We start from the raw sequence: 24,811 nt of genomic DNA, 5'->3' as shown, positions 1-24,811 counted from the left end.
AAGCCGCAACTGTTGAGCCTCACTCAGCCCCTTTGGTTGTACCATTTCCTTCCTCTCAGAATTCCCTGGACATTGCTGGTTGTCTAGCCCTGGGCTCCCTTTCTGACCTGGTATGTGTGGTGGGGTTCTGAACTTGACCTGTCTACCTGTCTTTTCTTCCACACCCTCTTGGGCAGGACTGTCTCATGGGCAGGCCTGGCTCAACCCACAACTGTTCTATCCCTGGCACCATCCTCCCTGAGCTCTTTTGCCCAATACTCTATGCCCAACACACACTGGACTGTCACTCAGGCACTGACTCATCAAACACAAACTTATATTTCACAACTCAATATCCCTGCCTCACAACCCTATTACCTATGGGCTACCCCTATATTCCTTACCCTAGTCTCTGGCCTCTCCAAGTACCCTCCTCTTATTTTCTCAGCCTTATTTTATCTAGCAGGGGTAGTAACAGCTCCTGGCCTTCAGGCTTTCACCTGCACCAGAGATGAAGTAAGGCCAGAAAGTACCTTCAGACAGCCTCAGGGAGCTTCCGGGAGGGTGGGGAGAAGGCAGGAGCAGCCCCAGACTGGCTCAAGTCTGCGGCAGCAAGTAGCTATCAGAAGTGCAGAGGGCTGCCTCTTCCCCACACCCTCACCCCAACCCCCACATCCCCTCCTTGTCTGTATGAGTCATGGAAAAACCAATCCAGCAGCTTCAGGTTCCTGGACAAAGAATCAGACATTTCTGCAACATTCACACAGGCTCCAGTATCCTTCCAGCACCGCCTCTTCCCACCCTCACCCCTAATTTGCAAATTGGGGGAAAAACAAGGGCTGGCACAGAGCTTCCTTGGCATGCATCCATCTCTTCCCTCCAGAATGGCACCAGCTAGGGGCAGCAATGCCTCCCTCACAAAGCCCCCTGGTCCAACATCAACCAACCAGGAAACCAAAGCGCATACCACGTGCAGGGTGGGGCTGGGAGGACAGCGGTGAGATCATTCCAAGACACGGCCAAGGCACCTGAAGGAGATTTTTATTAAAGGCACAACCTATGCACATGGTAATACAGACCAGTGAAATCTGCACCACTGCACAAATGGACTTCATCCAGGTGCACATGCTGGCATCTCTGACGGCATTTCTCAAACCCATGCCCGGGTTTCTTTTCCCTGCCTCCAGACCACTCCCTTTAAACACATTCCCCCCCAGATTGCTACCCAAGCGATCTTGCAAAACTGCAACTCCAACAGGGTCCTGAGCTGTTCCCTAAAGCCTCCTGAAAGCTGAATGGCAATGGTCCAGAGTTGTTAAACATCATGGCGATTAAAATTAAATTATACAAAGCTACAGAAAAATAAATTATATTGAGCCCAAAGATTATACATATATGTGCAAAATGTATCACATCTTTATTGCTTCATTGTGTTTTAACAATATCTACACCCCTGAGGTTTCCTAGGTCTGTTTGATCTGCATGTAGAAACACCACCATGCTCTTTTTACAACTTGCTGTAACCAGAAGTGGTCATGATGAAAGTATTTTTATAGGAAACTGACAGACACTTTATACCACAGCCTGATTTTTGCATTGATCAACTAGGCCTGAGAAGTTGGTGAAGACGACAATAATAAACCGTAGTTACATTGAGAATACATAAAAAAGGAAATAGTCAAGTATTCCAGAAGTACTATTTGATCCAGGAAGACACCTAAGGAACAAGGGAAGGTCTGAGATATGCCTTCATGGCTTCAGGTCCACCTAATCCCATGCTTGTCAAAGGGAGCAACTGCCCACTTTTGTCTGTAAGTACTGCAGGTTAAACAGGGATACAAAAGTTCAGCAAAGGCCAACAGAAATCCTCTGAGTCAACTAGCCAGTAGAACTTCATAAAGAACAGAACCGACTTTATTATCATTTGTACCTCATGCACCATCTGCCATGATTATCAGTAAAGTTCATCATAGGTCTATGTAGACACACCCCACACACACACACACACATACACACACACACTCATACACACATTTTTTTTTCTAGAGAGCTGAACATTCAATATTTACCGTGGTATAATTCCAATTAGGTTTAAACAGACTAGACCCTTTCTTCACAACTCCAAATGCTTTCAAACTCCCCTCTTCATTCTGGTGTTGCTAGGACAGCCAGTTCCATGAAGAACGGAACTCGCTTCACCGAAAATCCACCTGCCGAGGCCTCTCTGCCACACTCCTCCTCTTTGTGCCTCACGCTGTCACCTACAGGAATCGCCCTGGCAATCAATGCAAGTGACCGACGAGTGGGGCTGCCTCTGCTCAGAGGGAGCCGGGTTTTTCTCTCTACATGAAGTGACAAGACACGTTACAGAACACACACCTCTTAAACAGTCACCTATGGCAGTGGCCTTGAAGAACCTAGGTGTTTTCTGCCTTCTGTAATTCCTGCCCTAATGGCTTGGCTGGGGGCTGTGTGAACTCCAGGCCTGATAGTCTACGTGACACCTGGCAGGACACCTGGCAGGACACATAGGCAGACCACTCCTCAGGAAGGAGGTACCTGGTGTTTGATAAGATCCACCGCCCTATAGCTCATCAATTTGTACTTTTTGAAAGTTGCTTGCTTCAAACCCACCAATAGAAGCCTGCTAAATCATGACTGTATAATTAATAGCCTGAAATGTATAAGAACTTGGGGGCTTGGGCTGGCTCGCTCTCTCTGGCTCGCGCTTCTTTCTCTTTTTGTCCTCCCTGAGCAGCCTTGGCTGCGGCTGCCCTTCCCCGGTCCAGCCATGCTGGGCTAGGGGAGGTGGCTGGGAGACCTAGGTTAACCTGAATAAACCACCTTTATGCCTTAGCTCCGACTTCAGACTTGATTATCTGGGGATTTCAAAATCCGGCACAACAGCCTCCTCCGTGACAATGTCTCGTAGCAGCTGGCTCCTCTTGCCTGACTCTCCCTAATTCTTCGCTCTTGCTCCCAGGATAACATTCCGACTAAACAAGCTGGTGCATGTCTGCACCAGACACTCCCTAAAGGACAGGATCCAGGTTCCTTAAAACTTTGCAGAGTGCTCAGCGGCGTGGCCTGGTGGCTAACGTCCCAGCGGCTCCATTTCCTCTCTCTCTCTCCTCCTCTCAGTATATCTGACTTTGTAATAAAAATAAAATAAATCTTAAAAAAAAAAAAAAAACTTTGCAGAGACAGGCCTCTGAAACAAAGACAACCCCAGCTCCTGCTTCTGCACATGCTATGACTAGTCACATCAACAAAGGGATTCTCATCCACCTCCGGATGCTTTGCCCATGCTGTTCTTCTCAAAAGACTGTTCACAGAGTTAGAACAACTTACAGCAAGCTCAGCCTTACAAAGCTGGCCAGAGGCCAAAGCAGGGCAGAGTTAAATACTCTTCTATCTTCTGGCTCTGGGTCTTAGAGCAAATGACAACTCCAGTGCTATATGCACTGAATGAAAAGCGTTTCCTCTGGCCCGGTACGAGAGCCTAGCAACTAAAGTCCTTGCCTTGCAAGCACCAGGATCCCATAGGGTGCCAGTTCTAATTCCAGCAGCCCCGCTTCCCTTCCAGCTCCCTGCTTGTGGCCTGGGAAAGCAGTTGAGGATGGCCCAAAGCCTCGGGACCCTGCACCCGTGAGAGCGATCCAGAGGAGGCTCCTGATTCTTGGCTTAGGATTGGCTCAGCTCCAGGTGTTGCTGCCGCTTTGTCATGGAGTGTAGCCAGTGAAAGCCAGCACCCATCAACAGTGGGCAAATGAAATTTTCTTGCCTCCCCTACCCTCTGTGCTGAAGGTAGGTCCTAACAGCAATGGAATGATAATTCCATCCTCAACCACTCTCCCCACGTCCAATTAGTCTAGGTGTTTTTAGCTACAAGCCCAGTTCCTGTTCCTGCCCATCCCAACCAGCACTAATCAGCTCCTTAGCCCACAACACTTAGGTATTCCCTCCTGCCCACCTGTGACTCATTTATCAACTGAGAGGGGATGGTATTGCATTGTTGTGTGACCACTCCCCTCACAAGCCCCTTTAAAAGGCCCGTGAAGCAGGGACTCTCTTTCTGATCAGGTGCTTCCGTTAACTCTGGCACCTTGACTCTTGGCTGACCCAGGACAGGTAATCCCCTAAGCATGGTCCCTGTGTACTGCTTAGATTGGATAATGGATATAGTAATGTTGTTTCTGTACTATCTGGAGTTCAGAAGAGGTGAGGCCTAGCAGTAGTGGAAAGTGGGCAGAGAAGCCAGGGACAGGTGAATGTCTGCAGCTTTGTAAGTGTGTCCAGGTTATTCGTTGAATGTCTCTTAGGATAACTTACATTGTTGGGGAAGCTGGGACATAGGTCTTCAGCTTAATGGATGGACTTAAGGCAAATGATCATTTGTTCCTCTTTGGATTATGTTTGGTTGGATTATGGTTGGTTGGACTGCCATATGGACTTGTGATTTGCTATTGTGCTCTATTATCACCAAGCTTGGTTAATAAAGACTCCTTAGTAAACCTTAGACATGTCTGGTGTGACCTCTCTCACACCCCGCAACAGCTTGGGGAGTAAATCAACAGATGGAAGATCTTCCTCTCTGTCTCTCCTCCTCTCTGTATATCTGACTTTCCAATAAAAATTTAAAAATAAATCTTTTTTAAAAAGTGTTTCCTCTTTCTATTCCAAGATACATGGAGTTCCACTTCCCATTATTGCTATTTTTGACAAAGGCATTTTGTCTTTCCCTAAAGAACAGATAGTGACTTACTTTTACTCAGCAATTTAATCCAACTCCTCAAACCTTTGCTGACCACATCTTGTAATTATTTATGATGAGTGTAGTGAGCAAGACAAAACTGAATAACATATGGTGTAGACAAATATCACAACATGTAGCATGATAAGAATGAGAGAACCCATCATCAGAGATGTTTAAAATAGTTACTATACAGACATTACGTTAAATGCACAGAACATACACCTAGGAAATTGACACAATATGTACAATGGGAAGAAGAGCAAGTTAACATACTAAAAGTAAACTAAAAAAGAGGAAACACCTGAAAAGAAAGCTATTTTCAGCTTTTAAGTATTTTCAAGGTAATTATTAGCAGGGATCAGCCATTCAAAAACCACACAAGTTCCCCTTATGCTTAAGTTTCCTTTGTGTGTGGTTATATTCGATACTATTTCAGACACTAGCAACCTTCTAACCACTGGTAACTATCATACAAAAAGACCATGAAGAGCATCAGCTCCAGTCCCCTCCTACAGAGACCAAGGCCCCCGGTGGGGAGGGTGTTGCTGCTTTCTCCCAGCTGCCTCCCCTGTAGAGCCCAGCCACCACCATCACTTTTGCAGCCACTCAGACTTTGACCTTGGTCTTTTTTCACCTTCCCCCTTCTCCTCCCCAGGAACCAATGCACTCCTACCTGTGACTTCAGCTGCAGATGCCTCGCATGACCCCCCATGCTCTTCAGCATTTAGACTGGGCTGCTCACCAGCCCTCCATTGGTCCCTCTCTCTCTCCACCGTGGTCCAGTACTGTCAAGAGATTCCCAGGCCTAAGCCCAGCTCTGCTCCTGCTCTTCCTTTGCCCCAGCAACTACCAAACCCAAGAATAGGTCACTTTGACTTTCCAGCTATCTCTCAGTTCCTTCTTGTTTCTTTCTTCCTCCACAACCCTTCAGCCACCTGGGCCACACTCCATTGCTCCCTCATAGACATTCTACCCTAGCTCCCAACAGCAGACTGTTATTGCCCCCAAAGGATCCACCCTCAGGGCTTCCACCACCCTTTGTAATCCTGCTTCCTCCTCTCTTCCTTGAAGAGTTCTCAGATCTTCAGGTCATTCGTCCTTCACTCCTTCATCCCAGCTCCCCACTACAAGTTGCTTAGTTCACAGCCTTTGATCTTTGAAGCAGGATTACTATGCATCAGCTAAACGATCACATGTGTTCTCACATCCCAGACCCCAAGCCAACATCATCAACATCATTTGGAAACTTGCTCAAGATGTAAATTCTCTGGCCAACCCAGACCTATGGGATAAAGTCTTCTGGGAGAGCCAGCACTCTATGTTAACATGGATCCAGGGAATTTGGGGTGGCAGCGGCAGTGGCGTGTGAAATCAGCATGCTAGATCCAGACTGTAAATCCCAGTACGGAGCAGCCAGAAACAAGGGTAAGTCATCTACCATTCCAGAGGCAGGAATTGACAAAGATGAGAATGAAACATCAGGGAGAAAACGTCCCAGGGGCATAGTAAGTTAACTGCTAAATTGGCACTCCGATGGTCCTGCCTATCACAGCAGGGTTCCTTCAGATTGGTCCCTGTTTCTAATAGTAATTCTCCATCATCTGAATGTATACCTAAACACTTGTGTAGCAAATGCATTTCAGCGATTTAGAATGTCAGTTTGTACTGATAATAAATCCAGTCATTCGCAGACTGTGACCTCAAAAGCATGAATTGGCTAAGTCAGCTAACAAGACTTACTTAGGGAAGCCCTTTTAGTCTGCAGGAGAAACCCTGCAGCAGTCGGCCACTAAATTTACGGCCTTCACGCTTCTCAGCAGGGCTTTGGGAGCAAATCCAGAAAGCCTCTTTTTAAAGATTTATTTATTTAAATGTCAGAGTTACGAAGTCAGGGGAGAAGACAGAAGACAGGGAACGATGGAAGAGAAGATAGAAGACAGGGAACTAGAGAGGAAAAGATAGACAGGGAATGAGAGAGAACAAGGTGGGATAGAGGCAGGGAGTGAAGACAGAAGGACTGGGGAGAGGAAGAGATCTTCCCTCTGCTGGTTGATTGCCCCAATGTCTGCAATAGTCAGGATTGGGCAAAACCAAAACCAGGAGCCTGGAAGTCCATTTGGGTCTCCCACATGGGTAGCAGGGGCCCAAGCACTTGAACTATTTCCAGTGCTTTCCCAGGAGCATTAGCAGTGAACAGAATCAGAAGTGGAGCAGCCAGAATTCAAATCAGCATCCATATGGGATGCTAGCGTTGCAGGCATGTGGTTAACCAATGCACCACAATGTCAGCCCTAGAAAGTTAAAGCAAATTAAATAAATAAATACATCATCATCCTGTGTCATTTACAGGCTTCTTTTAAAAATTCTTATCTTTTTTATTCACTTAAAAATCAGAATGACAGAGGGATATGGGGAGATATAGATCTTCCCAACACTTGGTTCATGTTCAACATGACCAAAATTCCTAAAATGGCCATGGCTACACACCAGGACAAACCCAGAAGGCTGAAACTCCATCTGGATCTCCCATGTGGGTAGCAGGGGCCCAAACACTCGGGCCATCTTCCACCGCTTTCCCAGGTGCATCTGCACGAAATTGTGTAGAAGGACATTCAGAATCTTTGCAATTGAGGGAGACAGAGCTGGTTGAATCACCTCTGAAAGGTCCAGGAGCAGTTGATATGGAGATAAATGGACAGGAAACTTCCTGGTCCCACAGGTTTAGATAAAGGACCTGCTAGAGGAACAAGTTGTGTATTGGGGGATTGTTGAAATCCTTGCTGTTGAAATGTAAATGGCTCAAGCCCCCTCCCTGGATGCCTATGTCTGATGCTGTTAATAAACTTTGGCTATTGACCATCAGTCAATAGCCATCAGTCCACGTGTGTTATTATCGGTCCCGTGATAGGGAATACCAGCATCATAAGAGGTAGCTGAACCCACTGTGCTACAAGGTCAGCCTCTGTTTATTTTCTTTCCATTACACATGATCAAATCATATTCAGCTATAGTGGCTGGCACTGTGGCATAGCACGTAAAGCAACAATGTGAGGCTGGCATTCATATGAGCTCCAGTTCCATGTCCCAACTGCTCTGCTTCCAATCCAGTTCCTTGCTAATCCCTGGGAAATGTAGCAGCAGATGACACAAGTACTTGGATCTGGATGAAGTCACCTGCTCTTGACTTGGGCCTGGCCCACAGCGAGCCATCATAGCCATCTGAGGAGTGAACTAGCAGAAAGAAAAGTCAATGCCTCTCTCTCTCTCTCTCTTCCTTCCTTATCTTTCTATATAACTCTTTCAAATAAATAAATAAATAAATCCTGTAAAATATATATACAAATATGTTACATAATATTTAACACTAACTTAACTTCATTCACTTATTCCTATTTGAAAGATGAAAGACAAAGAGACAGAAATAGCTCCCAACCATTGGTTCACTCTCCAAACATCTGCAATAGCCAGGACTGAGCCCAGGAGAAGCCAGACTCAATTAGTGCCTCCTACATGGGTGACAGGGACCCAACCACTGCTTTCTGTTGTCTCCCAGTGTGTGCATTAGCAGGAAGCTGGAATTTAAAGAAAAGCCAACACTAGAACTCCAAGCACTCCAATATGTGATGCAGCAGTCCATACAACCTTGCTGCTGTGCCCATTCCGAATCCCCAAAACAACAACGTAGGGGAAAGCTGGCTTATACAACTATCACTAAGTTCTTAAAATGCCGCACTTACTTGTTTTCAGCTGCCTACTTATAACATCCTGAAATTGCCAAAAATCTTATAGAATTTATTCATTTTAAAGACATATTACTCCCCTAAGTAGCATTATCCTTTACAAGTGCTGTCACGGCTGTCATGTGAGAATGACAAGCCCATTTTCCACATTTCATGACTCATTTGTATAATGGTAACTAAATATAAGCATCACTGACCCTTAAAATGTTAACACCATATAAGTTTATTTCAAAAGGTAGGAAAATATTCTCAGGTCACTGAATCCAGCTAATACTCTCAACATATAGTCAGCAATGGCAAAAATGGAGCTGAGCAAGATGAGAGCAGACTGATTCAAACACTGTGGGTTAAGATCTAGCACTCATGTGGGCCAGTTTTACTGGCATTAGGTGGTACCTCATTGATGTTTTAATTTGGATTTCCCTTATTGCCAGGGAACTTGAGCATTTTTTCATATGTTTATTTGCCATTTGGGTTTGTTCCTTTGTGAAGTGTTTGCCCATTTCCCGTGCCCATTTCTTGAGTGGCTTGTTTGTTTTAACATTTTGGTTGTTTTGTAGCTCTTTGTATATTCTGGAGATTAGCCCTCTATCACCTATGTCGTGTGCGAAGATCTTCTCCCATACTTTGTTGATTGTTTCTCTAGCTGTACATAAGCTTCTTAGTTTGATGAGGTCCCAATTGTTTATTTTGGTCTTGATTTCTACTGCTTTTGGAGTCTTTTTTAGGAAGTGAGGGCCTACCCCTAAGTGTTCCAGTGTGTTTCCAACATTTTCTTCCAAAAGTTTGAAGGTTTCTGAATGTAGGTTTAGATCTGTTATCCATTTAGATCTGATCTTAGTGTATGGTGAGAGATGTGGATCTATCTTTTTGTTTCTGCAGGCTATTAACCAATGTCCCAACAGCATTTATTGAACAGACCTTCCCATTTGCCTGGATCGTCGTTTGTCTTTTTGTCAAAGATTATTTGGCTGTACCTGTTTGGGTTCCCTTCTGGTGTTTCTATTCTGCTCCATTGATCTTCCTCTCTATCTTTGTGCCAGTACCACACTGTTTTGATAACCACTGCCCTATAGTATGTCCAGAGGTCCAGAACTGTGATTGTGAGGTGGTCACAGAAGGTGGCTGGGAACTCGCATTTACTTTTAATTACATTTACATTTTAATTTACTTTTAATTACATTTACATTTACTTTTAATTACTACATCAATTAATCCCATAATGATGTAAATTTTTGCTGATGGTATGTTGGAGCTTTCAATTGACTGGGATGATACTCTGCTGGCTCTGTCTTCAGACCAGAGAGGGTATACCTAAGAAGCCGTTGAACTTGACTGGACAATAAGATGCTGGACTCTAGGTTTGGTATACGCTTGCAATGGGGGAATCTCAACTGAACTTGAGCTGTGGTTATGCAACAAGGTGGAGGAATCCACCATGGTGGGAGGGTTTGGGGAGGGGTGGGGGGATCCCAAGTACCTATGTAACTGTGTCACATAATACAATGTAATTAATGAAGTAAAAATAATAAATAATTAAAAAAAAAAAGATCTAGCACTCCACGACTGGGGAGTGCCATTACTTAAACACTCTCTAGAAGATCATTCTATTTTTTTTTTAAGACTTATTTGTTTTCATTGGAAAGGCATATATACAGAGAGAAGGAAAGAAGGAAAGATCTTCCATCTGCTGATTCATTTCCCAACTAGCCACAATGGCCAGAGATCAACTGATCGAAAACCAGGAGCCAGAAATTACCTCTGGGTCTCCCACGTGGGTGCAGGGTCCCATGGGTTTGGCCCATTCTCTACTGCTCTCCTGGACTACAAGCAGGGACTGGAAATGAACTGGAACAGCCAGAATATGGACCAGATCATGCAGGGCAAAGATTTGAGCCACTAGGCTATAGCACCGAGACCTGTGTCAGCAGCATCGAGCAATGAGTCTGTACTCTGGAGAAAACCAAGCTCCTGTTTCAGCAAGCAACCTCTTCCAGGCCTGTCCTTCCTCTGAGGAGAAAAAGCTACAATGTTGCTCTAGAAGATGTCCAGCAGGTTGAGATTTCTGTGTCCTGGTGCAGAACTGCCTGTCTGGTACCCGATCAGCTCTGTGAGCAGTGGTGAAGGAGCTCATGTGGCCAAATCAAGCCCCAGGTCTCCTCTGAAGCAACACCTTCCTCCTGATCCTGGACCAGCCTGGATTGTGAACTATGACAAAAAGATGGAATTATATCCATCATTGCAAGTCATCTCTACTCACTGAACACACACATACCATGGGTAAACATCAGACTCCCTGAGTACTTAGCCTGAGGAAACTTGGCTACAAACAAACCTTGGCTGGACAGAAAGTACACTATTAAGGACCCATGACTTAGTAAATAAAGCAACAAATGGAAAAACAAATTCTGAGTGGAATGGGAGGCAGAACCAGTATGGGCACAGTTTGACGTGAGAAAATGAGAATGAACAAGAATTAAGTTTTTGCTTGGGTGTGTTAAAACAATTCTAATTACAGTTAGTTATATGAAGTGCTAATCCTTTATGCTTAACCTGTGCTTGATGACCATGCAATAATGACTTCCCAATATGCTCCAAATTAACACTGTTAACTGTTCAATTGGTTCTCCACAGGCCTGGCCAGCTGGTACCAAGGCCCAGCTCTGGACATATTACCTGATCCTCTTGGAAGCTGACCAAGCATAGGCCCGGGTGAAGCTGCCTATGGGTAGGAGTGATGTGCCTCAATGGCACAGCAGATACCAAGGCTACATGCGTAACCAAGTCACCAGCCAAGGCCTGTGGCAGCAGTGTCCTTCTGGCCCATTCACCCAGGTCATCTGGTCTCCAAGTGTAACTGCCTGCAACTAAAACCACTCACTGGAGTGTTTCTGGGTTTGTAAATGGACACAGAAACCAGAATACGTAAAGGCACTGGATTTTAGAACAAAACCAATGAAATATAAAACAAAGTCTGTAACATTAAGGGAAGCCAAGGAGTCAGGGAGTGAAATATCTTTTAGGCTTTTGCCTCCATTTTAAACCAGGTCATTAGTATGTCATGCACTACTATATATAATACCTTTAGCTGCTTTAAAAACAAGTGAAATGCAAGATTAGAGTGAATTATATTCTCAGCAGAGAGGAAAATGGCCCAAAGGAGATTTGCTTTATGAAACAAAATTAGGATGGCTGACTCAGGGTTCCTGGAATAATACATACTTCTAGCAGGAAGAATAATTAAAACATAATGAGCTTCACAGTCTATAAAAAATAATGAAAATTATTCCTAAGTCTCTCAATGATATTAGACTTAGTAAGTGGTTTTGGGAGGAAAAATAACTTTACACTTCCCTATTGGTGATTATTGATCTCAGCAATAAAGTGTGAGGCCAGCACTATGGCTCAGCAGGTTAAGGCACTGTAAGAGATGCTTGCTTCCCATAACAGAATATCAAGTTTAAGTTCTAGTCACTCCACTTTTGATCTAGCTTCCTGCTAATGCAGGGAAAGCAGCAGAAGATGGTTCAAGTACTAGAGCTGCTGCCACCATTATAGGAGACCTAGATAGAGCTCCAGATGCCTGCACCTGCCTGGTCCGGCCTTAGCTGCCGGGCTCAAACTAGGGAATGAGCCAGCAGATGGAAGATTGGTTTGTTCATTCCTCCATTCACTCATTCTCTCTCTCTTTTTACTCTGCCTTTCAAATAAATAAAAATCTTTGAACAATAAAATTCTGAGTACAGAGTATGAAGTGGAGCAAGTAGGGAGGAATGCCTGTAAGTCTCTACTCTCAAAAAAACAATGTCAATACTTACTACAATGTAATGACTTCAGCAACAAAAAAAATTACAGCATACTTGGTAAATTGATTTTTTTAAAACTTTGATTTATTTAAAAGCCAAAGTTACACAGAGAAAATGGGAGATAAACAGAGATTTTCCTTCTACTGGTTAACGCCCCAGGTGACCACAACACTCAGAGCTGGGTTGGTCTACAGCCAGCAGCCAGGAGCTTCTTGCAGATCTTCCATGTGGACACAGGGGCCCAAGCACTTGGATCATCATCCACTACTTTCACAAGTGTATTATCTGAGAGCTGGAACAGAAGTGGAGCAACCAGAGGGCCCAGTGCAGAGGCTCAAATGGTTAATCCCCCACCTCCAAACACCAGGATCCCATATGGGCACCAGTTCATGTCCTGATTGCTTCTCTTCCTATCCTCCCTGCTTGTGACTTGGGAAAGCAGCAGAGGATGGGCCAAAGCCTTGGGACCCTGTCCCTATGTGGAAGACCTAAAAGAAGCTCCAGGCTTCTAGCTTCAGATCAGCTCATCCGTAGCCATTGTAGCCAGTTAGGGAGTGTACCAGTGGATGGAAGAACTTTCTTTTCATCTCTCCTTCTCTCTGTAAATCTGAAGAGGAGGAGGAGCCCTGGTAATTAGATTTTTTACCACATAAAATGATTAAGTAAATAGGACATTTAAAGGAAAGAAAAACATTGGAAATAAAAAATACATGAAGTGATATTTTTTAAACATTTTTAAACAGCAGAAATATTGGTTCAAATAAAAGCTATTGTAAGGTCAAATATAAATGAATAATAGTGAATTACCATCCATGGTATAAAATAAATGTCCATGAGCTCACACTGCTACAAATAAATAACTGAATTAACAATGAGAAACAAAGCAGACAAATCTTCCACACAGAAGGATTCCTAAGAATCTCTTTAGCTTCTTACCACACTAGGAGGCAGAGCTGTTAGTTCCCACTCTGGACATATGGCTTCCGTCCAAATACCACAATCCTGAGGGGAGGAAGCAGTTTTACAATAGAGAACCCTAGAAACACAACCTCAGCCAGGTGGTCAAGTTCAACATCAAGCATGCAAATTCACACTGGCAGTAGGTACCCTTCATTCAATGTCAAGGGAATGGTACTTGATTTCTGCGGCTCCTCGGGTCTACAATCCCAAGCTAACATGAGGAAAATACCATAACAATCCCAACTGAAGGGTTTGCTGCAAAATACCTAGCCAGTACTCCTCAAAAAGGTCAAAGTCATCCAAAACACACCATCATGGCCAACTAGGAACTCAAAGAGACATGACTGCTAAAGGCAAAGTGAGATCCCGGATGGCATTCTGGAAGAAGAAAAGGGCATTAGAGAGAAACTGAAGAAACATGAATCAATTATAACCTGTAGTTGACAGGGAGTCAATATTGTTTCATGAACCACAACAAACCCACCATCCACCACTGTAAGACAATAATCACAGTGAAAATCCTGTATCTATTGGAAACTTTGTGTATTATCTTTCCAAATTTTGTGTAAACCTAAAACAAATAATATTTAACAATACAAATACAGAGCAACCCATTCTTAAAGGGTAGTGTTTGGATTGAATGTGGACAGACGCTCCAGAGTTCTGCCCTCAACATTTCAGGCCCCGGGTGCTACGCTGACCCCAGGCTGCCTGGCCTCAGCGGGGCAGGATGCCATCACATCATGCCTATGACTGGGTGCCTCATAAAACCAGAAACTTATTTCTCACAGTTCTGGAGGCTGAGATGTAATGATCAAAGGCACAACAGAAGCTGTTTCCAATGTCTACCTTCCAGGTGGCCAACCTTCTACCATCACCTTCCATGGCGAGAAGAGCAAGCGACACTCACCAAGCTCTTTTACAAGGACACAAACCCCATTCAGAAAGGCACAGCCACCTCCATGGAATGACCTCCCAACAAGTCCTACCACAACACTATCACCTGGAGGGAGAGGATTTTAACAGATGAATTTGGGGAGGTCATATCTGGATCATAGCACTGACCCAAAAGAACAGTATGGAAATCACTATCAAGACAAAACAGAACATATATATAAAATATGTACCATGGATATGTGCATTTGTTTCTTTATTTACTATTAGAAAAACACAAGTCCTTTCCAGGACCCTCGCAGAAGTCAGCTGCACCATCCAGCCCTGCCTTCAAGTCACTGCACTAGACAGTAAGCTCCGTGTGTTCATGGTGATACAGGAGAGCATCAAGCACAGTGTGGCAGACGCAGGTGAAGGCTTCGTCACCATCCTTACCTACCATCCTGGACTGAATCTACAGAACCCCACCAGCATTCACCAGCCCCGCCCTGTGTCTCCTGGGCTGCCTAGGCAGGACAAACACCTTCCAACACACACTTCTGCTGGCTTCCTGGTGTCTTACAGGCAACACGTGAAACCCCCTTCTCTACCACCCTCTCAAAAAAGAGGCAAGAAAGAAGGGAGATTCAATGTCCAAAATTGATCACATTTCTTTTATATTTACTTTCATGTTGAATTCCTCTGCCACAGCATATCCATCCACAGGACAAATAGATGCAACTAACACAAATCCGTGTCAAGGTTCTTAAAGCAAAAGATGTCGTGCACGTGGAAAGCTGCAGGGTGTACCTGTCATCGGTTGACAGCAGCATTTGCTCTAAACTGCCATAACATCTCAGCATAGAACTATTGCACGAACACAGCAACATCTGTGAGGTCAGCAAAGAACACCCAGGAAAACAGATGAGTTGCTGGAGAATGCAGAGGGCACCAGGTCAGTGCAACCATCACAGCACCCCCTGGGAAGCAGGTCCTAACCCCAGAGCATGGCTGTCCTCTCCTTTTAGTGGCCTCTAGCACCCTTTACTGACAAGTCTTTTCCACTCAGTTTTGCCGGTGCTTTCCTCATTCTTATGAAATTTTCAGATCTTTGAAGACAAGAAAAATGTCTTAATCGTGTCCATGTCTTTCATGGGGCTGATCACTGTGCTTTCCACATAGTGAGCACTCAACACTTGTTCACTGAGTGAGTGAAGGAAGGCATAAGTGACTGCGTGAAGTCACCCTTCAGTGTCTTTCGTGCAATGATTCCACGACACTTTTTGGTATCAAACACCACGGATGTTCAAGTCTCTTAGACAAAAATGGTACAGTACAGTGAGCATATAACTTAGGCACATCCTCCACATACTTCAACATCTAAATGACTCACAACAGCCAACACAACAAAAATGTTCTATAAATGGTTACTTTGCAGTGGTTTTTTAGGCAATGATGATTACCAAAAAATGTCTATATGTTCGCTACAACTGCGATTTTTCTCAGCTTTTTCCATCTGTAAATATCTGAGTCAACACAAGAGTGTAGAACACGGATAGGAAGACCGCAGCCTAAATGCAATTTGGAGACACAGTCATTTCTCAAGTAGCGAGTGAGCACCAACCATGTGTCATGCACCCTCCTCCCACAGAGCTATGTTTCTGTGAGCAAACCTTACCAAGAAGGTTTGATGAGTTTGTCACCGACACAGATGACAAAACAAAGAAAGCCAGGGAAGGATTTAGTAGAAAGCTGCTTCAGCCAGAGCGAACAGGCCCTGGGAGGAAGGACGGTTGAATGGGGTAAAGATCATTCTCTTTCTTTTTAAAAGAGTGGCGGATTCATTTGAAAGTCAGTTATAGAAACAGAGGGAGAGACACACAGAGGCAAAGGAGACCTGTCTGCTGTTTCACTCTCCAAATGGCCACAATGGCCAAGCCGGGGCCAGGCTGGGGCTGGGCAGCAAGCACCCAAAAGAGGAGCCAAGTGGGCACACAGGACATCCACGAAATCCCACAGAAATTTACAAAATGCCACTTTGGGTCCCATCCCCCAAGAGTCCCAACTTCATGGGTATGTGATAAAACCTAGTAATCTGTGTTTGATCAGTGCTCAGGTGATTCTGAATAGCCAGACCTCGGGACTACTGTGCTGCGCAAGGAAGGCAGGCAAGCCATGTCCCAGAGGTGAGCGGAGAGGACGTGAGAGGCAGAAGAACCCAGCTCCAGGAAAGGACAGAAGGAGGGGTTAGCCAGAATGCAGTTGAGATCTCCAGCCCTGGGTACCATCTCTAACGGTACAAGTGAATAGGAAAAGAGATAAGAGCATTGCAGAACTAAGTGTTTTTCTCCACCCCAACCACATCCTCCAACTCCAAACCACAGTTGGGAGGAAAGAGCTGGCTGTGTTGTGTTGGTCAGAATGAAGGAGGCAGAGAGGGACAGCTCCGTGTCCCCATGGGTAAAGCCGTGTGCTGACAAATGCTTCACAAGCAGTGGGGGTGGGATGCATGAGAAGCCCCCCCTGCAGCATCCGCCAGGTCTCATTGTGTCTGTAGCCCCACCAAGGTGGATCTCAGACGTTCACCATGGCAACACCCAAACACACAGTTTTGGACGCCACATGCTAACAGTTCTTTTATTACATAGACATCACAGGGAAGTAAGTTAAAGATCATAGCCAGTAGTAAATCTCTAAGTAAAACAATTGCTCAGTAATGGGTATGGATATTATCTTTGTTCACAATATAACACAGTAATTATAAGTTTCAAAATGAAATTTAGAAATTTTGATTTGTAATAACAGCCTGTTCAGCAACTGCTTCACAAAATTCCTAAAAATCTAACATACTGATTCCAGTATGAGCCACTTCTAGTGTGCTATGTGTAAATGCCTCTATTTAAAAAAAAAAAAAATTGTTTTCTAGGTCAACATGGTGGTTCAATGAGCTAATCCTTCCCTTGCAAACACCAGGGTCCCATTTGGGTGTGGGTTCGTGTCACGGCTGCTCTACTTTCCTTCCGGGTCACTGCTTGTGGCCTGGGAATGTAGTAGAGGATAGGCCAAAGCCTTGGGACCCTGCATCCATGTGGGAAACCTGGAAGAAGCTCCTGGCTCCTACCTTCAGATCAGTTCAGCTCTGGCTGTTGTGGCCATTTGGGGAAGATCTGGCCTGCATTCTGGGTGTCTGTTTGGCTCCTGCACAGCCTTTGGTCATTGTATGAGCTTTTATAAACCTGCCTTGCTCCTTTCTCTTTCTTTCTTTCTCTTGCTCTCTCTTTCTTTCTCCCTTCCTCTCTTTCTCACCCCACCTCATCTCTCTCTCAAATAAATAAATTTTAAATCATAAAGATACAATTCTCTAGGTGCACCCTTGGGAAAGGCTAATGAATCACAGCTCCCATTAAATGATATGATCATCAATGTTTTAAAAATCAAATTTTCTGGCTGAAATCCAAGCACACATCCACCCTACAAGGATCTACTGCAATCAGTTCATCTTTTCTCACAGTGACCAGGTCGGCTGCCTGGAACCATCCTACTGCTTCCACTCAGCAAGTCTCACGGAATCCACTCCCAATCAAGAACCCCTCTCGGGGTCCAGTGTGGCCTAGCGGCTAAAGTCCTCGCCTTGCATGCACCAGGATCCCATTTGGGTGTTGGGTCTAATCCCGGCAGCTCCACTTCCCATCCAGCTCCCTGCTTGTGGGCTGGGAAAGCAGTTGAGGATGGCCCAAAGCCTTGGGACCCTGCACCCACATGGGAGATCTGGAGAAAGTTCCTGGGTCCTGGCTTCAGATCAGCTTAGCTCCAGCCATTGTGGCCAATTGGGGAGTGAATCATCAAATGGAAGATCTTCTTCTCTGTCTCTCCCCTCTCTGCATATCTAACTTTCCAATAAAAATAAAATAAATCTAAAAAAAAATTCCTCTCAGATAAAACTAATCTGTATTCCTATGGGAACTTGTCTCCATGTTAGCCCCAGCACAAATCCCAGTTAGCTTAACGTTTAAGAATGTTGTTCCCACTGGACTTGGGCCAGGGAGAGGAGGACGGTGTGAGAAACCATGGCAACCTCAAACTGCTAATATCATTTCTATGTTCCAGGCTCCATCATTTCACAGGTTTCATTGTCTTCCATTCTCACAACAATCCTGTAAAACAAGTACTGTTTGACTTGCTTTGCCCGTAGGGAAGCTAAGGGTTAAGTCACTATGTGGGGCTGGAGTCCTCAGATCAGCAGCCAAGCTCACCGGCTGTTAGCCTAGTGGACCCCAACAGAATCTACAACATAACTTCTCCTAGTGAGGAGCTTGTGTGGGACTTAGCTGGGCCTAGAGACCCAAACCAATGATTTGAATTCAATGACCCATCGCTCTCCAGGCTCTGTAGAAAAAGAGGCAGCTTTGGGTTTAGGTAGGGCTAGGGTGAGAGTCAAGGTCCTTGTTCCTAGCTTAAAAGTATTTATAATCTGCAATATCTTATGGGAAGTTTTCCTCCATAAGGATTATATATAGGCCTCTAGTTAGATTTCTATCATCTGTATAAAGGCAGTGCAAATTGACAAAGCACAGTTGGATAGGAGGAACAAGTTCTGCTGTTCCATAGAATTCACAAGCACCTAGGATAGATTTATAAAAAAGGAGAATAGAGGAGCCAAAAGGTCTAAACATGAAGAATTCAGAGCAAGACAGAAACCCTGCTGGAGCTAACACTGTAGCCTGGCAGTTTAAGTACAAGCCTGGAGAGCCGACACCCCACGTAAGCTCTGGTTCCAGTCCCAGCTGCTCCGCTTCTGAATCAGCTTCTTGTAATGTCCTGAGAAAGCAGTGGAGGATGGTCCAGGTCCTTGGACCCAGGCACCCATGCAGGGGACTCAGAAGCTCTTGGCTCTTGGTTTTGGTCTGGTCCAACACCAGTGGACAGAACACTCATGCTCTCACTCTTTCTCTCTCTCTCTTTCTCTCTCTCTCTCTTTCCCTTCCCACCCTCCCTCCTTCACTTTCTGTAACTCTGCCTTTCAAACACACAACACACCACTGAGGACCCTGATTTGATCAGTATACACTGCATACATGAACTGAAATACCACACAATAGCCCAAAAACATAGATAATTATCACATGACAACTTCAAAATGAAATCATAAAAAAGTAGTATAACCCAAAATAAATTAGATTTTTATGAAGATCTTAGGCAAAGATGTAATGGATTGAGTGGATTTTATCTTCCCAAAGCTCTTGCAGCCACTTACACTAAAGTCTTCGTGCTACTAGCTGATGGGTTACAGATGAAGACTTGCTCTAATGAAGGTGCCTAACAAATGGGACCAGGGGGAGGTCTTGCGTCGTTAGGGGGTGTGCCCTGGGATGGTGGTCCTCAGGAGAGGTTTGAGTGTTTCAGTTCAGGTTGAGCCTGATGTTTCACGCTTTCAAGCTCCTGGTCAGATGACTGCCAATTCAGCCACCATGGTTGGCGTCCACCAGACACAGGGCTGTAGGACCACCTGATCTTTTGACCTCTATCTGTGATGTGCAATAAAACTTTTCTAAAGAAACTCTCTCCGGTATTTTACTTAAAACAACAAAAGCAGGATAAAACAAGGGGGAAAAGAGCTGCTTGGCACCTCATTGAATTGTCATTGTCTTCGCAATACTTCAATCGCTGTAAGACCGTCTCCACTTAAAGGAAAGATTTGCAACAGATTTGATGTTTCAAAGAGCTTGTCCAGAGATGACAGATGGAGCCTGAGGCGTCTCATCCAGACCCGGCAAAGTGGCTAGCTCACATCATCTCCTCTGCGACTCTGCCACTAGCTCCCTATCCCCACTGCTTTCTGCATCCCAGTGTTTCGTTTCTGTTGCCCCTCATTCAAACATACTGCCAACACCCACACCGAAAACCATCACTGCCAAATGCCGAACACTTACTTTCCTCTTCTTAACATAAGGCTTGAAAGTATTTGCCCTTAGAAATCTCTCTCCTGGGCCCCGTACGATAGCCTAGCAGCACCTGGCTCCTAGCTTAGAATCAGTTCAGCTCCAGCTAGTGCAGTGAATCAACGAATGGAAGATCTTCCTCTCTGTCTCTCCTCCTCTCTGTTTATCTCACTTTCCAATAAAAATAAAATAAATCTTAAAACAAACAAACAAAAAAAGAATCTTTCTCCAGAACCAACCAAATAAAATTATTTTATTATTTATCTTTATTTATTTGTGTTACTTTCTGCCAGTTTTCTCTTGTGCATCTGAAACTTTGCAAAGTTTTCCAGCTCCGGACCCCAAGAGCTCAAATAAATGAATATTGAATAAAATGTTTCCCTTGCCTAGAAGAAAGCCCAACACGGGCATATTCCAGCTGGATAAGGAATTGGGATCTGCAGCCTAAGCAGCAAGCTCTCCTGCAGCCCACAGTGCCAGGAGCTTCTGTCCTCCACACCTCACACACAGCCTGAGCCTTCCTGAGCAAGTGAGCTCCAATACAGCCAAAACAATGACTAAACACCACCTGTTCCCTCCCAAAGACACTCCTGGTCTCCCTTGGACCCATCTTCCAGGATTCCTGTCCGAACCAACCTCCTCACAGTCAAGAGTGAAGGTGTGGTGCAACAGAAGGGTCTTCAGGACCCGCTCCTGGGGCTGGAAATGACAGCCCCTTCCTGCGCATGAACATGTTCCTCTTTGCAAAAACAGAATTACACTATGGCTGCCATTCGGTCAAGTTACTTGCTCCTAAACAAGGATCAACCAACCACAAAAATGGTGTGGGGGAGGTCATTTGGGAGACAGGTATAGGCACAGATTGTGTTTATTTGGTAAAATCCAATGCCAAAACTCTTGGTGCTGCCAGGGCTTGGGACCCCAGCTCTGCTATGCCCTGGGCATTAAACTGCCTCACCTACAGCATGGACATAACAAGATGTCCTGCTGAGCAGAGCTGTTTCCAGGATTAAACACGCACCTTTGTAAAATACTTAGACTAGTGCCTGATACAATGCATGCACTGTGTGGTTTTTAACAAGCATCTGATTTTATTCTGACAGGGCTGTTTTAATAAACTTAAAAATAAGGAGTTTTACAACAGAAAAAAGAAAGAGAGATCATGACAAGATGAAAGTCTGGTAGAGCTGTTTAATCACCCTGCACCAGGGACATCTGGGCTCCAGACTGAACACAACACTGAGAATTTCGGGAAGCCAAGCACACTGGAATGTGTTCCCGCATTTGTGTGAATCCCTTACTCATCAGAAATGTCCCAGGCTTATGGGCAACTAGGATTACAGGTTTCTCAGTCTAACCCTGCAACAGCTTTGGACCACACCCTAGCAAATACACTTGACTTGGGAGTGCTAAGACTTACACGATTGCAAACATAACAACAGGCTTTGCAATGACTCAGCTCAACAGCCCGATCCTCCATGCAGGATTCTCCAACATCCACCTTGACACACACCTGCGATGGACAAGAAACTTACTTTTTTTTTTCTTAAAGATTTATTTTTATTTTTATTACAAAGTCAGATATACAGAGAGAAGGAGAGATAGACAGGAAGATCTTCTGTCCGATGATTCACTCCCCAAGTGAGCGCAAGGGTCAGTACTGCATTTATCCGAAGCCAGGAGCCTGCAGCTTCCTCCAGGTCTCCCATATGGGTGCAGGATCCCAAAGCATTGGGCCGTCCTTGGCTGCTTTCCCAGGCCACAAGCAGGGAACTGGATGGGAAGTGGAGCTGCCAGGATTAGAACTGGCGCCCATATGGGATCCCGGTGCATTCAAGGCGAGGACTTTAGCCACTAGGCCACGCAGGACAGGAAACTTATACCTAGCAGGTCGCTGCAGCACACTCACTCCTGGTTACACCAAGCCTCCACAACCCAGGCACAAGTCTACTGTTGCCAAGCCCTACTGCACTGGTAAAGGAGACCCAAAAACCGTCCACAGTCTGTTCGACATGCAAGGGAGGAAACTGCCAGAAGCTCCTTCCTGCTAACAACTAATCCTCACAATATTCTTCCATGCAATTCTAATTGGACCTTCGCTTCACCCATCATTAGAAAAGTGCTATTTTTCTCTAAAACTATAAAACCTCAAATTTTGCCTCATAAGGAAACTCAAGCTGTAAAACAATTGCTCCAATGTTATTAATAAATAATAGTCTTGTAGGTAGGAAATCGTGAACACTAAACAAGCACTTAAAAACGCCTAGCATGAAAAAATGGGGGGGGGGTGTATTTTACAATAAAAGTAACCCAAAAATGCTTTTTTAAAAACTGGATGAGTTAAAGGTAAATAAACTTTAGAGCTACAACGAATACATGCTAAGTTATCAGAAACTTGCAAGAAGCAAGATTCCCCACCGCTTAGCTACAAGTGGATCAACACACCCAAACGGGCTTGTTGCAGCACAGCGCATAAATATCTCAGAACAGACACGTTTTCCTCGAAGTCTTTCTATCTGGACTGTGAACTGAAACAGGCTGGGAACGTACAGAATTAAAGATCCCTAAACCACACTTGCAGGCTGCATACAAACACAAGCTGAAAGGCCTGACTCACAAGCACTTGCCTGCACACTTGAACACACGCTCCCTAAGTTCACACTGAAAGAGCCCCTTATTCCAAGGGACAGGGTATCAATGCGGTGACTGTTAACAGCTGAAACTGTAGATTCCTCTCATTCTTGACGTTTTTCAGCCCACCACCATTACCTAATCCATTTAGTATACCTCTCGGTGCTCTGCGTTCCTGTCTCCCAGAGGCCCCTGGGAGGCTCACCACGGGGGTTATCTAAACTAAAATTGGCTGCCTGCCTGCATGGAGCAGCGAGGAAACTCCCCATTTCTGTCGACAAGACCCATGGGGCTGACTAAACTCCAATCTCTTTAGAGCCTTTAAAAATCGCCTTGCAATTTGGTGCTTCGTGGAGGAAGTAAAGAAAGCAACGCGTCGAGATTAGGAGGAACAAACACACCCCAAACACAGGAGCGCAGGAGCGCCTCACGAAGTTCCTGCAGTCACTGAATCCTAGGGCAGGCTGGGAGGACCACACACCTGGATCTCAGGCACCGGTCCCTCAAATCTCATAGTAAGAACAACTTCTGCAAAGCTTATTACTACAACCCTCACCTCGCACCTTGCCCGAGCTCAGCGTCCCTTACAGCACCTGCCGGGTTCAGGACGCCGCACTTCCTGGTGGTCCAGGATTACTGGTCCCAGCACGCCCCCATCCCTGTGTTGTTGCAGGCCTGTTAACCCAAAGCGCGCCAGCTGACCTGAGGGACGCCCACCTCGGCGGGAGTCGGGGTACACTCTGCTGGACACGTCCCCCACCCAACCTCCTCGCGCAGACAGCTGCCAGCTCCGGCAAGCGTGTGCGCTCAGGGTTGTCAGCGCCTCCTCAGCACACGTCCGCGGGAGGGCGGGGAGCCGCCAGGGAGTCCGCTGCCCACACAGCGCTGAGGTCCCGTCCAAGTTGGGCGGGGAGTGGCCGGCTGCCCCGGCCGACGCAAGAAAGGAAGGAAGGCGGGAAGGGACCAGCGGGCCCGGGCCGGAGCCCTGCGGAGTCTGTTCGCGCGCCTACCTGCAGGGCGAGGGGACCCCGGGCAGCTGCGCGCTGACGGCCGGCTCTCGGGCGCAGCTGGCACAGCTGCAGGTTCGGGAGCGGAGAGGGCGGGCCCGAGAGCCCTCGGCGCGACGCCGGCGCCCGGAACCGCGGCGCGGATTCGCCCGGGGCTGCGCGGGGGTGGAGCGAAGCGGTGCCGGGCGCCGGGAGCCGGAGCTGGCTGGCTCGCGAGCTGGGGGGCGCACTCCGCCGCTGCGCCTCTCCCGCCTCGCTTCTCTGCCTCGTTTCGTGGCTTAATTTGCTGCAAGCCCGGAGAAGGCTCCCCAGGCTTTTGGGGCTCCCGGCACTCTTGAGTCTCCGAGGGCCAGACTTCTGCCCGGGGTGGCATAGCTAAGAAGTAGACACTGTGCTCACCGGATTTCTAAGAGTCCGTAACTTTCTCTGGTGGGCGTTAACTGCCACGTTACAGGTGAGGAAATGAGCTCACAGCAGCCAACTAGCCCCAGCAGCGATCCGGTAGCGGCAGAGAAGGGAACTTGCGTTTTGATATCGCCATAACTGGGTATAATACAAACGCCTAAGCATCAGTTTTTTTTTTTTTTTAATCAAAGTGAAAAGTGGAAAAGTCCCATAGACGCCCCCATCGGGTTGTCCAAACGGCCATAGGTTCGTCCACTGAAAGTGTTGAGGGGAACGAGCCTCGGGTTACACAATCTTGCTTCGTGCCGGAGCCTCCCCGTGCAGCGCGTGGGGCCCCAGCCAGCGGCTTGTGGGCGTCACCCCGCCTGGCCTGCTGACATAACGTCTTCCTGCACCCCTGGCGCGACATAAAACGAAAAATGCAGTATTCCCGGGCCAGAGTAAGCTGCAGGTCGCTCAGGCTCTCCCCAGACGGCATTTTTCTGCCCTGAACACATCTTTGCCTCACGATGGAAGAGTCACACAGCCGTCACTCTTTCCTTGCTGACAGGATCGAAGTCTTTGGAATCCTGGGAAACTGACAGATTTTGACCATTAAGCACATGGCCCTCTGTGCTCACGGTCTTGCCCAAGAGGAGTTTGGCAAGTTCACCGCAAGCGTGTTGTTACTGAAAGGCTGAATAATACTGTTCCTCCCCTTCTTTCTCAAGTTTTA

The 24,811-nt window shown here is 46.0% G+C and overlaps 1 protein-coding gene across 1 annotated transcript in view; it reads right to left on the bottom strand.

Moving 5' to 3' along the window:
- PLD1 (phospholipase D1) overlaps window positions 1-23,790 on the bottom strand; it is a 242,839-nt gene extending 219,049 nt beyond the window's left edge. Inside the window, exon 1 of the mRNA XM_058661105.1 lies at window positions 23,695-23,790. The gene's annotated coding sequence lies outside the window, so the exon portion shown is untranslated. The remainder of the gene's footprint in view (window positions 1-23,694) is intronic.
- Window positions 23,791-24,811: the final 1,021 nt, after the last annotated feature.

The sequence above is a fragment of the Ochotona princeps genome, chromosome 3, assembly GCF_030435755.1.
Source record: "Ochotona princeps isolate mOchPri1 chromosome 3, mOchPri1.hap1, whole genome shotgun sequence".
Lineage (NCBI taxonomy): Eukaryota > Metazoa > Chordata > Mammalia > Lagomorpha > Ochotonidae > Ochotona > Ochotona princeps.
This window is presented reverse-complemented; position numbering and strand designations above follow the sequence as displayed.